This window comes from Gadus chalcogrammus, chromosome 18 (assembly GCF_026213295.1).
Source record: "Gadus chalcogrammus isolate NIFS_2021 chromosome 18, NIFS_Gcha_1.0, whole genome shotgun sequence".
Taxonomy (NCBI): Eukaryota; Metazoa; Chordata; class Actinopteri; order Gadiformes; family Gadidae; genus Gadus; species Gadus chalcogrammus.
In genome coordinates, this window is record NC_079429.1 from 7,274,630 (window position 1) to 7,287,405 (window position 12,776).

Here is a 12,776-nt window from a genome sequence, read left to right on the forward strand (position 1 = left end):
TAGATAGTTAGCTAGTTTTTTCTAAATCCAATATATTCCGGTACAGAAAACCAGGTTTGCTGTAAGTTGCTAAAAAAAAACCACTTTAATTATGTTAGTGAATGTAGGACCATTGATGGCTTTAACCATTTTTAAGAAAAACCACAGCAACCAGAGGTACAAGCGCTGTTTCAAATTCCTTTGTAATTTTTCAGATATGTCAAAAGTGACTTAGGTGAATTCAGATCCATGTCTTTGTGGAGCAGGTAGAGGTCAGGGCATCTTGGTCAAAGATACTTAAAGGTAGACTGGCCACGTTGGGATAGACCAAGTATAAATGTAGGATTGACGCTCACTAACCTGGCCTCAATTCACGCACAATTTTTCCGGAGTAGTTAGAGGAACCTTCCTTTATTTTATAAAAAATTGATTTGAGTTTGAGACTGTTGACTCGCACACGGGGGGGATCAACACCTGACGCAAACGCACCTATGTTCCCCAACGAGACACTGCAACTGTGAACTGTCCAATCAGGACACAGAACGACAGTAGGCGCTCCCCGAAATAAACAAACCAGGGCGTTTAAAATACCAGGCTGCCTCTAAATATCAGGTTACCCTTTAAAATTATTTGAATGTAATAGACATCTTCCCGTGTTCCAGGTTCAACGCTGAATGATGGACTCAACCGGAGGTGAACACTTCATTAAATAAAGTAGGCCGAAATGGTAAATTACTCGACGGGGGACCACTCCTGTCTAGAAACAGATATGACAAAGGGGATGGGGGAACAAATGTAAATGTAAAAACTATTATACTTCTAACGACCACCTAACGAGCGGGAACGTATTGGCGGATACAGCAGATCATATTCACAATCACCCAAAGCTATTCTCACTACTAACGCGCACATAATTTCACAGAGGCCCAAAACTAACGAAGCGCAACGGTGGAAGAAGAAATAAATTGTAGCCTACGATGGATTTTTTTTTTTATGTAGAAGACAGCTGAAATTAGTTTTTCAGAGTAGATTATCGCATCTAAACTTAACGCATTCAGCCGTCTCCGTGTCCTTATCTGGGCGTGTTAAAGAGACGAGCCGTAATGGACAGAATGTCTTGAAGCCGAAGTGTTGACGACAGGAAGACTGATGGAGGAACAGAGGTCGGGGGTGTATTTCTTTGACAAATATAGCCCAGGTTTGAATACGATCCAAACGTCTTAAATACCACGCACACGCACGCACACACGCATACATAAAAACACCCCCCACACACGTGTTACGTGTCGATATGGGGGGGGATCGATTCAGGTTGAACACGGTCACAAAAGCGTAGGGGGGTCCCTTTATTTAGAGGCGGTGCTCCGTCACATCGTCAGGTAACACTGAGGCGGTTTCATTTCGCTTGACCAGTCTCTGTCCGTGGTGCCGGTTTGTGCCCGAACAACTTGAGACGACAATTCTGGTTGAGTTCACTCAAACGCCAGGTGGCAACGACGATCATCTCCTACCATACGCCCCACAGGAGCTATAATGTCTCGCTGCGGCTTGTAGGACATGGACATCCAACGTCCAAGTGCTGTCCCCTGATTCCACTTGCCACCCCCACTGACGTCACTGGCTAATGACTGAAACAACCCAATTGTGATTGCAAAAACATGCGTTTGTGAAATGTGTTTTTGATGGGTCCAATCCTTAAACCAGGGGCGTTTCTAGGTTTCATAAACATCCGGGGCTTAGCCCAGACGGAAAATGAAAATGCCAAAATGATTTCTATGCTTTATTTTGCATGAACATTTTTTCATAATGCTTCACCTAAATAAACCAAATGCGCAGTTTATTATATAGCTTAAAATAGAAACCTGACTGCTGTGCTGCTTATCCCCAAATGTCTAAAGTTCCATTAAAGTTCTTTCAGAGTAAAATGAATACAAGTGAGACAGACTTTAGACACACACATCTGACTGGGGATAGGATAGGTTAATTCACTTGAGGTGGTAAAAAGGTTATGTTTTTAAACTGTTTATTCTCTTGCCATAAGGACTATCTAGACTAGTAGGCCTACGTATAAATTATACATATTTTTACTTTTATTTATTTTTTTAACCCAAAAATTATATTTGGGGCTAATTAAACACAGGGTCTTTGATTAGGATGTCTGGTTTCAGGGTCTGCGTTCAGGGCCTAATCGACCAGGTAAACACGCGTCCTGCCGTCCTCAGAGCTCCAAGAAACAAGTTCCAGGTGGTAAATATTTAGCTCAGACGTCGTTCACTCAATACAGTCATGATCCAAAATCTGACCGCAGCTGACCTCAGATCTGGTGAACTGGGCTTTTATTTCACTACATATGTTTCGACCAATCCTGTTGCTGGAGGCAGAGTTATTTGCAGACAAACTAGACTAGCCCATGAACATTTTAAAATGTAAATACACAGACATTCCTGTATAATTAAGGTGTATGACAGCTCCCTCTGCTGGACAAGTCTCACACCAAACTACATTTTCCGTTTGAACCAACGTAGCTATAGTACATTTGTGTGAGACGGGTTGGTGGATTGAACGTGTTGTAGTAGCAGAGAATGGCCTGCGGGGCAGTATGTACATTGTTAAATACATGAATAGGCTTGAATTTAGTAGTAATATGGAGGTTTCATATTTTTACAAAATGGATTATGTGAACATTGCTGAATGACAATCATGTATAGTAAATGAATTGCAGGAGTGTAGCTTGACCTTAACCAAGTTAAAGGACAATTAAATGAACCGCATCAAACATGTAGAAGTCAATGTGGGATTTTAATATATAAACAAAAACACTTGACAGAAGTTCAATACAATTTTGTAAAACATTTTCCCAAATTTAATCTTTTCAAAATGTCACCACCATTCCGAAAGCAAGTGAAGAGGTTTGTGTAAAAGCAGTCCTCCCTGACCAGCTCTGTCCCTGACTCTAAACCCTGACTCTCAACCCTAACGCTAAACCCTCTGAGGGCATGAAGACGCGCCTTCAGTGTAAAGGTTTGAACCACAGAGAAGGAAGAAAAGAGGAAGCAGTAGAGAGTTGTGAAGTAGTGAGGTTAGTGACAGACGTGAGGGAAAGGCGTGTGGAAGCACACGTTACATGTGGGGTCAAGAGGATCACTCCCACTGGAGGTCATCGATCCATCAGCCTCAGCAGGTCTTCTGGAGGACGAGGCTCAGATTAACTGAGAAGACGGGACCAGCAGGATGTCAGGATCAGGGCGGGTTTAGCTGAGGTGCGTCTACCCCCCGACCAAACAGGATCAGGTTCAGCTCAGGTGTGTCTGCCCATACCAAACAAGGACATTGATTAGGTTCAATATTCAAAAGATGCCACATTATCTGAACCAAAGATAAGTCATTAAGGAGCAGGCAGGCTTTAGGGCGCCTTGCTCAAGGACGCATCACTGTATTCTGAGGACTTGAACCCAGCACCATTGGTTTTCAGAGTTGAACCCCCAACCTAGTCCACTATGTCCAGATCCTCGATGGTAGAGTCCTGGTGGTCCTCAGGATTTGCCTTCCAGATGTACGGCTTCTCCATCAGTCCTCCAGATTCCTGGTCTGCTTACAAACGTAATTTGTCTCTGATGTAAGGTAACAAACACAGTAGTAGTTGGGCTCTAATGTAAGGTCACAAACACAGTAGTAGTTGGGCTATAATGTAAGGTAACAAACACAGTAGTAGTTGGGCTCTAATGTAAGGTCACAAACACAGGAGTAGTAGTATGCCGTAACTTGTACTGGACAAACTAATCCTGCGTTGCAAACTTACGAGGATTCTGGTTGGTGGAGTGATGTCATCCTCCAGAGTCTTGGCTCCTCCATCAGCTCTCCTCCATCAGAGTCCTGGTCTGGAACAAACAGCGCGAATCTGGCCCTAAAGTCTGGTAACAAACATGTAGTTTATCTAATTTTAAGCCCTTTATTTCCAGTTTGTTTGGTTAATACAAACTTACAATCCTTGTTGGTAGAGTGATGGTCATCCTCCAGATTCACGGCTCCCCTACCAGCTCGCCTCCGCTCCAGAAACACGTTCTAGTAAGAAAACACAGCGGTAGTTGGTTAACGCAAGTCAAAGTAACAGCTGTATTTTGCCCTTTAAGTCAACCATGTAAATAAATACAAACTTACGAGGAATCCTATTTGGTCGATTCCTAGTTGTCCTCCAGTGTCTCAGCTCCTCCATTAGCTCTCCGCCGACAGAGTCCTGGTCTGGAACAAACAGCGGAAGTCTTGCTTCAAAATGTGGTAAAACAGATGTAGTCGTCTGGTATATATGGTACAAACGCCGGTAGTTTGTGGAAGCAGTATTCTACGAGAAGTGGCAGTGAGTGTGATGATCACTTCAGAGTCAAGCTCCATCTATCCCACGACAAACTTCCTTCACCAGGCAGGTCCTTCACCAGGCAGGGCCTCCACCAGCTCCTCCACCAGGCAGGGCCTTCAGCACGACTCCTTTAGCTCCTTCAGCACGGCTCCTCCATCAGCTCCTTCAGCCATGGATTCCTGGTCTGGTTACAAACACAGTTGGTCTCAGTAAATCACCTGGGGACGCAACAGACCCCACCTCCTGCATCTGCATTGTGTAAAAGCAGTCCTCCCTGACCAGCTCTGTCCCTGACCCTAAACCCTGACTCTCAACCCTAACGCTGAACCCTCTGAGGGCAGGAAGACGCGCCTTCCGTGTAAAGGTTCAAACCACAGAAAAGGAAGAAGAAGAGGAAGCAGTAGTGAAGTAGTGAGGTTAGTGACAGATGTGAGGGAAAGGCGTGTGGAAGCACACGGTTACATGTGGGGGCAAGAAGATCACTCCCACTGGAGGTCATTGATCCATCAGCCTCAGACTGCTGAGCTCAGCAGGTCTTCTGGTGGACGAGGCTCAGATGAACTGAGGAGACGGGACCAGCAGGATGTCAGGATCAGGGCGGGTTCAGCTCAGGTGTGTCTGCCCCTGACCAAACAGGATCAGGTGAGGTTCAGCTCAGGTGTGTCTACCCCCGACCAAACAGGATCAGGTGAGGTTCAGCTCAAGTGCGTCTGCCCGGACCAAACAAGGACATGATTAGGTTCAATATTCAAAAGATGCAACATTATCTTAACCAAAGAGACGTCATTAAGGACCAGGCAGGCTTTGGTGCGCCTTGCTCAAGGACGCATCACTGTATTCTGAGGACTTGAACCCGGCACCATTGGTTTGAGAGTTGAACCCCCAGCCCCCCTACCTGGTCCACTATGACCAGATAATGCAAACTTACAAGGAATCCTTGATGGTAGCGTCCTGGTTGTCCTCAGGATTTGCCTTCCAGATGTACGGCTTCTCCATCAGTCCTCCAGATTCCTGGTCAGGTTACAAACATAATTTGTCTCTAATGTAAGAAAACAACCACAGTAGTAAATTGTCTCTAATGTAAGGTAACAAACACAGTAGTAGTTTGTCTCTAATATCAGGTAACAAACACAGTAGTAGTTGGGCTCTAATGTAAGGTCAAACACAGTAGTAGTTTGTCTCTAATATCAGGTAACAAACACAGGAGTAGTTGGGCTCTAATGTAAGGTCACAAACACATGAGTAGTTGGGCTCTTATGGCGCGTAACAAAGTAGCAGCTGTAGTTTGTCTGGTAACCAACCACAGTAGTATGCCGTAACTTGTACTGGACAAACTAATCCTGCGTTACATCAAGTCCACTGTTTATTTTATGCAAACCTACGAGGATCCTGGTTGGTAGAGTGATGTTGTCCTCCAGAGTCTTGGCTCCTCCATCAGCTCTCCTCAGCCAGAGTCCTGGTCTGGAACAAACAGCGTGAGTCTGGCCCTAACGTCTGGTAACAAACATGTAGTTCGTCTTATTTTTAAGCCCTTTATTTCCACTTTGTCGTTAATACAAACTTACAATCCTTGTTGGTAGAGTGATGTCTTCCTCCAGATTCACGGCTCCCCTACCAGCTCGCCTCCGCTCCAGAAACACGTTCTAGTAAGAAAACACAGCGGCATTAGGTTAACGCATGTCAAAGTAACAGCTGTATTTTGCCCTTTAAGTCAACCATGTAAGTAAATACAAACTTACGAGGAATCCTTGTTGGTCGATTCCTAGTCGTCCTCCAGCGTCTCAGCTCCTCCATCAGCTCTCCTCAGACAGAGTCCTGGTCTGGAACAAACAGCGGAAGTCTTGCCTCAACATGTGGTAAAACAGATGTAGTCGTCTGGTATATATGGTACAAACGCCGGTAGTTTGTGGTAGCAGTATTCTACGAGAAGTGGCAGTGAGTGTGTTGATCACTTCAGAGTCAAGCTCCATCTACCCCACGACAGCCGTCCTTCACCAGGCAGGGCCTCCACCAGCTCCTCCACCGGGCAGGGCCTTCAGCACGACTCCTCCATCAGCTCCTTCAGAACGGCTCCTCCATCAGCCTGGCTCCTCCATCAGCTCCTTCAGCCATGGATTCCTGGTCTGGTTACAAACACAGTTGGTCTCAGCAGTAAATCACCTGGGGACGAAACACATCCCAGCCTCCTGCATCTGAGGTTCACTTGTAAAATGGAAGACAAATTTAAACCCTTCAATTCATCCACTACGGTCGTAGCAGCACTAGTAACATTAATGCTCATATGACTCTTGCATAACCCCCGTATGAATTAACTCAAATCACAGCTTGGCACAGATATAAAGTCATAAGATTATCAAAACCAGACCTAAACTACCGTGGATTTTAGTGTTTCAGATGAGCTTGGTGATGGTTACCCTCTGGTCCGGTGCTGCAGGCCCCTGGTCTCCAGCCTCAGTCTCCGGTCCACCCTGGCACCACAAGCCTCCGGTCCCCAGCCTCTCAGCCTCGCCTTTCAGCTACAGCAGAAGGTTTATATCAGCATTTGCCCAACAATAAACTTAATTGACTCATCCGAAACCGAGTTACCCAATTAATTGAACTATTATTTTATAACTTAAAGCTAGAAAAGACTTGAGATCAGACATGAGCATCCCGTTTTTTTGGAATGAAGACAGAGCAGTCAACAAGTTTAAAGAAGTGGTTCAGGCCATGCATTGAAACTGACCTGAGAAGACTCTACTCACACACAGCACTGACCTGTTCTGGAGGACTTCTGACAGGAGGTGGAGGTCTGGCTCTGGGTGAGGAGGCAGACACCTTGGGACAAACTACATGTTACATTTTTAACCTTGTACAGTTCTAGAGTATCTTCTACTGTAACATGTGGGAATGACGGCCATTATTTTAGCTTTGACATTATCCAGTTGGTAACTCTGCACCAAAGTCGTTTTTTAACGTCATTCCATTGGGTAGGGTTTAACTTCTGTGGCAATTAATGACGGCAGATATTTAGAACGTACAAAAGCTGAAGTAACAAAGAACACCAAGCAGTATCGATATTAAATCAAACATACTCAGCCATATTCAGGTGCTGGGTTCCGTTGAAGAAATGTCAAAATCATCTTCCACCTTGAAATGATTTTCAGCCTTCCCCGATGTCAAAAATGGGCCCGCAAGTAGAACGCTGTTTTGTACGCAGTGAGAGTCCCGTCACGTCATCGTGGTTAAAAGTACGGCGCAACCATCGGAAATTATCAACATATTGTACGACGTATGTATTTAATATCAAACTTAAGTTGTTTAAGATAGGGGCAACAATTCCCAATAGAAACCGACTGAAAAATAGTTTCCGTTGGCAACGGCTCGAGGTTACGCAAATACAATCCAGAACGTTCGCCAGATTCCCTCAGGGGACTCATGTCCAACTAACTGCCAGGTGGTTTCTTATGGTTGTCAAGACTACAACGTTCTATGCTAACCATTGGGACTAAATCAAGTGACCCCACTCAGAACCTTCCACGGCGGGAAGCACAAACCGTCCGACTGGAATCCGAACATTCCAGCCGGAACCAACCAAAGAAAAAACAGAACCAGCGCCTCACCTTGAGCTGAACGGCGGAAGATCCTGAAGTCCAGCGATGGTCTTCATTAAAACACAGCCAACAGACTTACCTTGAGGAGATCTGTTTGTTGCTGTTGGTCAATACTACTATTCAGTGTACATTTACATTATTATGCACCCAGTGTGTACAAGTTATATCACTCAAAACCATACGAAGAACCAAACTACCATGTACGTCCCACAACAACTTTAAACCTAAAATCCTGGAGTCATTCAATACAAAACCGTGTCTACATTTTACAATTATCTAGATTATTCAGGGTACAAACCATACAGAGCAAATCTAAACGTTGAGCTCACCGAGAGCCGACCATAGCCCTGCAACGTCACCCTGACCGCCTCATCACCAACAGCAAATTATGCCAGCCAGCCAACACATATACAGCTCCAGTGAGAAGTGGGCATCTGAGTGAAAGGACTGCCCATAATAAAAAGAAGCCTGATTCCTGAACTATCCAACCATCTTCATGGTTTAAAGATTTACAGACTGGACATTACATTGTGTTCTAATCACCTTAGTCTGCTCCCTCGTTACTTATAAAACTCTACATCGCCATCACTAGAGTGTTGCATCCTACTCATGGGGGTGTGGTCTGAGTGAGCAGAGATGCATACTGGGATACAGTGCTGTCTGAAGTCTTCAGTTCTATAGACACGCCCCTCAGGAGAAACAAAGTGTTTGAGAATCTGTCGTGACATCAGTTACATGAGCTGGAATATCCTACAAGATGGCGCCAGGATTCTCAGGAGAAAGGCCAAGAGGAAGATGTGTGAGTTCTTCCTCTCAGCCAGTGGAACAGAACAACGGTCTTCATCAGAGTACCATGGAACACTTTGAAACAGTCCTCTTTACACCTTGAAGCCCCAGCGAAGGTTTCCTTACCTCCTCAGCTGAAGAACACAACTTCAGCTCGAAGAGCGCCCTAGCTGGAGTTCCCGGATTGGTTCTGATTTAAGGGAACCAATCGTTCAGCTAGTCCTGTCCGAAACAAATACAGTTCAGCCTGAGAAGACGTGCAACTGAGAGCAAGACAAGATCCACAGGGCTCTCCATCAATCCAGCCAGGTAGGAAGAGCCGTCTCATTACAGGTCTGAAGGTCATCTTGAATATCCATTTAGGTCCCTTTCCAACGTCAGACTCTCCTTGTGGAATTCCTTTTGGGGTCCATCCTCCATTGAGCCTGATTGGTGTAGTCCTAGTTTGAAGTCACTGATCTGAACACGCCGCTTGCATCCTTTTACACTTGAGTTGGATACTCTCCTTCCTGCCCAGTGTGTTGGATCTCGCTCCGGAGAGTCGCTCAGGGCTCGTCATGTCTACTGGAGGCCCTTAAGTAAACGTGTGGCCGTCCAACAGGTATGATTTAGTTGACCATTCCAATATCCCAAGCCAATCATAGACCCCCGTATGAACATCATCACTGTCAAAGCAAGCCGGAAACACACACGTAGAACCCCATGCCAGGTGTGACCCACCCACCCACAGTAGAACCCTAGCGATGCACAAAAATCTTCCATCTCATGTCAACCCCAAACACACACACACACACACACACCACTGAGCCATAAAATGCCAAATAATCATGCAGGGTAAAAACCTCATGCCAAATAATATTCCATCCATCCCCCCCCCCCCAGCTCTCCTGCCAGGGCACCCATAACAGAACAACCAATGTCTCCAGAGACGTAAATTATGTACAACACTTCAGTGGCGTCCCACATTGGTGATGGATTAAGCTTGGCGTCTCCAAAATGTGTCCCAGGTTGATTCAACGTCTCGGAAGTCATGTCTTTGTAGTCCAGTGGTTTCCTGAATGAGGGGCCTTCACAGATGCAAGCGGTTTTGCTTTAGTCAGCCTGAGGACAGGAAGGAGGTCATCTGTTCAGAAGACCACCCAGTGGAGGGGGGGGGGGCTTTTGAGGAGCACGATCCATATGGGATGGCCCCAAATAAGAGCTTCTTGGAAATGAAACTGTTCCTGAGGAGTCACGATGCCTGGAGGGGACTGTTGAATGTGTTCCATGGTTCTCTGCGTCAGACTGAAATTGTGTTTCAGTCGTTGAGATGAGGAGCCCCCTCATCTCCCCATGGTGTTTCTCCTTCTGAATCCCTGTCTCCATCTTTAAGAACATTCCAGTCCATGTAACTGACGTCACGACAGTTTCTCAAACACTCGGTTTCCCCTGAGGGGGCATGTCTACAGACCAGTAGACTTCAGACAGCTCTGTATCCCAGTATGCACCTCTGCTCACTCAGACCACACGCTCATCAGTAAAGCAACACACATGTGATGAAGATGCAGAGCTCAGGAGAGTAGAATGAAAGAAGACTGAAGATATCAGAACCCAACCCATTACTCCAGCTTACAACAATAACTTGCAGCCTGTAACCATTTTAACAAATCATTAAAACCAACCAATAAAACATCCTTGCAACTCAGATCAACCTTCAGGTAACAGGTTAACTCACCAGGAAGCCAAAATACATCAATGTGCCCAAGAGTAATAAGAAATTAATGACTTACAGTTTGCAGTTCATCTTCATGGTTAAGTTGGGATACTCACAGAACTGCAGTTAAATATCCATGATAGACCTTTGAAGGAAGGAACAGTTTACTCATGGTCCAAATGACAGTTAAACCACCATTCTTGGTAACAGTGAGAGGCTATTTCAGCTCTGTGTTTGATCTTAAATGACCTCCCTCATTTTAATTAAAGGGATGAGTCTGATTTGACAGATTTAGATTCAAACTTCAAAATAAAGAAGTCTTCATTCAATTCACCTTACCACACACACACACACACACACACACACACACACACACACACACACACACACACACACACACACACACACGTTAAGAAACACAAGTTTCAGCGAGGGTTAAAGCCGATCACAGCATTTAGGCTATTGCATATATCTGAGACAATACATGATACTCACAGTCTCTGGGGCCTCCGTGGGCCTCCGTGGGCCTCTAGCCTCTAGCCTCTAGCCTCTAGCCTCTAGCCTCTAGCCTCTAGCCTCTAGCCTCTAGCCTCTAGCCGCTCGCGGATCAGAGCGCTTCCTACTTCCTTGCTTCCCGTTCCTGGTCTGCCCCAATGTCAGTCCTCGTGCTCCTTTTAAAATGGCTCCTCGGCTTTCGGCCAGGTGTCCCCCAATCTCGCTGATTGGGGTTCGGTCGGTGCTCTCCGTCGCCGGCTGGTGGGTGACGGTGGTATCGGCCATCCAGAACCAACCCTCGGGCTGGTCCGGGCCGAGGTTTAAGTGGCGGGATGCCACAATACACACCATAAAGATAAACACACCAAATAGACACACACCAAAGATTAACTTAATATAGATACAAACTAGATACATTTATGTATATGCTTTATTGTGCATACAAACTTTTTCATAATGCTTTATCTAAATAAACTAAATATGCGGTTTATTATAGCTTTAAATAGCTACCTGACTTCTATGCTATCCCCAAATGTCTAAAGTTCCATTAAAGTTATTGCAAATGAATGCAAGTGAGGCAGACCTTACACACACACACACACACACACACACACACACACACACACACACACACACACACACACACGCGCACAGATCTGACTGGGGATAGGATAGGTTAATACACTTGAGATGGTAAACAGGTTGTTGTTTATTCTCTTGCCAGAAGGACTATGTCTATCTAGACTAGGCTACTTATAAATGTTTATGAATATTTGTATTTATTTTTTCCCAAAGATCATATCCGGGGCTAATTAAATAACATCCGAGGCTTTATCCCCGAATAAAACAGCATAGGGACACCACTGCCTTAAGCTAACGTATTTATCCACGATAGCAGACACTTTAAATAATAGTTATAATTACATGCAACTTATTTTAAATTTGAAATAGTATACTAGATACATGCAAATATATATAAATGAAAATATACGAAAATTAAATGGCTACATTTAATGCAAAATTATGATGTAGTGGAGAACAAACAGTCTACTCTCATTACAGTCTTTGGAAATTAATTCTGACTGATATACTGTTATCTTCCACAGCATGACATAACACATCTCAGGAAGTGGTGGTGCTCCACTTTTTTGGAGAATCTCCATACTGAAGGGTATAGTTCTTCTGTAGCAGATGTGCTGTGAATTCCAATATTAACACAACCGTAACAATGACCTACAAAAACTATTTGTGTGTGTGTGTGTGTGTGTGTTTGTGCAGTCATTGCAGACGGTTTGCCCATTTCACGGAGGAGGGCAGAGAGATGGCAAGAGGAACTCTACCACCTATCTTCGGTATCCCGAGGAAGAGCAAAGTGTCCGAAATGGAGGAGACATAATATTTGTCTTTTCTTTATTTTTTATTGGTTTGTTTGAAGAGAAGAGCAGAAAATAAAATTGATAATAATGGATACCAATTCCAAGAAACATTATTTGAATCGAAATTAAATCATATATTGATGGTTATTAAGCACACAATAAACACCGCAAGAAAATAAAAATGCAGACGTTTTTTGCAAAGCAAACAATTTCTGTTCCCTCTTTCTTCATTTGTCACGTGAAGTCGTTCCCCATTTTGTTATACTTTTCCATCATTGCCAGTACGTTTTTTTTTATTATATCAATATTAATTTAAACAAAAATAAATAAATATAAAGAGACTGTATATTACTTTGAAAGGATGAACCACAGTTTTGTGATTTAGACCTCACTTGACCTCACTCCCAGAGGTCCACGGTGCAATGTTTTTTTTCACCACTGGGATGCTGACGGCGGTACCCGCCTAATTCTTTTTCCTTTGGCGGCCCTCAGTCAAATTT

General features: G+C 44.5%; 1 long non-coding RNA gene across 15 annotated transcripts; it reads right to left on the reverse strand.

Annotated features, from left to right (window-relative positions):
- Positions 1-2,770: 2,770 nt before the first annotated feature.
- Positions 2,771-11,049, reverse strand: LOC130371945 (uncharacterized). 15 transcript variants are annotated; one of them, XR_008893248.1, is made up of 15 exons: positions 10,901-11,049; positions 7,091-10,550; positions 6,748-6,849; positions 6,308-6,456; positions 6,073-6,153; positions 5,899-5,976; positions 5,716-5,794; positions 5,262-5,344; positions 4,796-5,043; positions 4,394-4,517; positions 4,138-4,218; positions 3,963-4,041; positions 3,779-3,857; positions 3,467-3,590; positions 2,771-3,287 (listed from the first exon to the last, which is right to left on the reverse strand). It is a non-coding gene; the product is annotated as an uncharacterized LOC130371945 (long non-coding RNA). The 15 variants fall into 15 exon arrangements; XR_008893238.1 differs by lacking the exon at positions 10,901-11,049 and having other exon boundaries at positions 2,788-3,287; positions 3,779-3,890; positions 4,351-4,517; positions 7,091-7,150; positions 7,408-8,563; XR_008893246.1 differs by lacking the exon at positions 10,901-11,049 and having other exon boundaries at positions 2,786-3,287; positions 3,779-3,890; positions 4,351-4,517; positions 4,796-4,957; positions 7,091-8,565.
- Between the last annotated feature and the right edge of the window lie 1,727 nt (positions 11,050-12,776).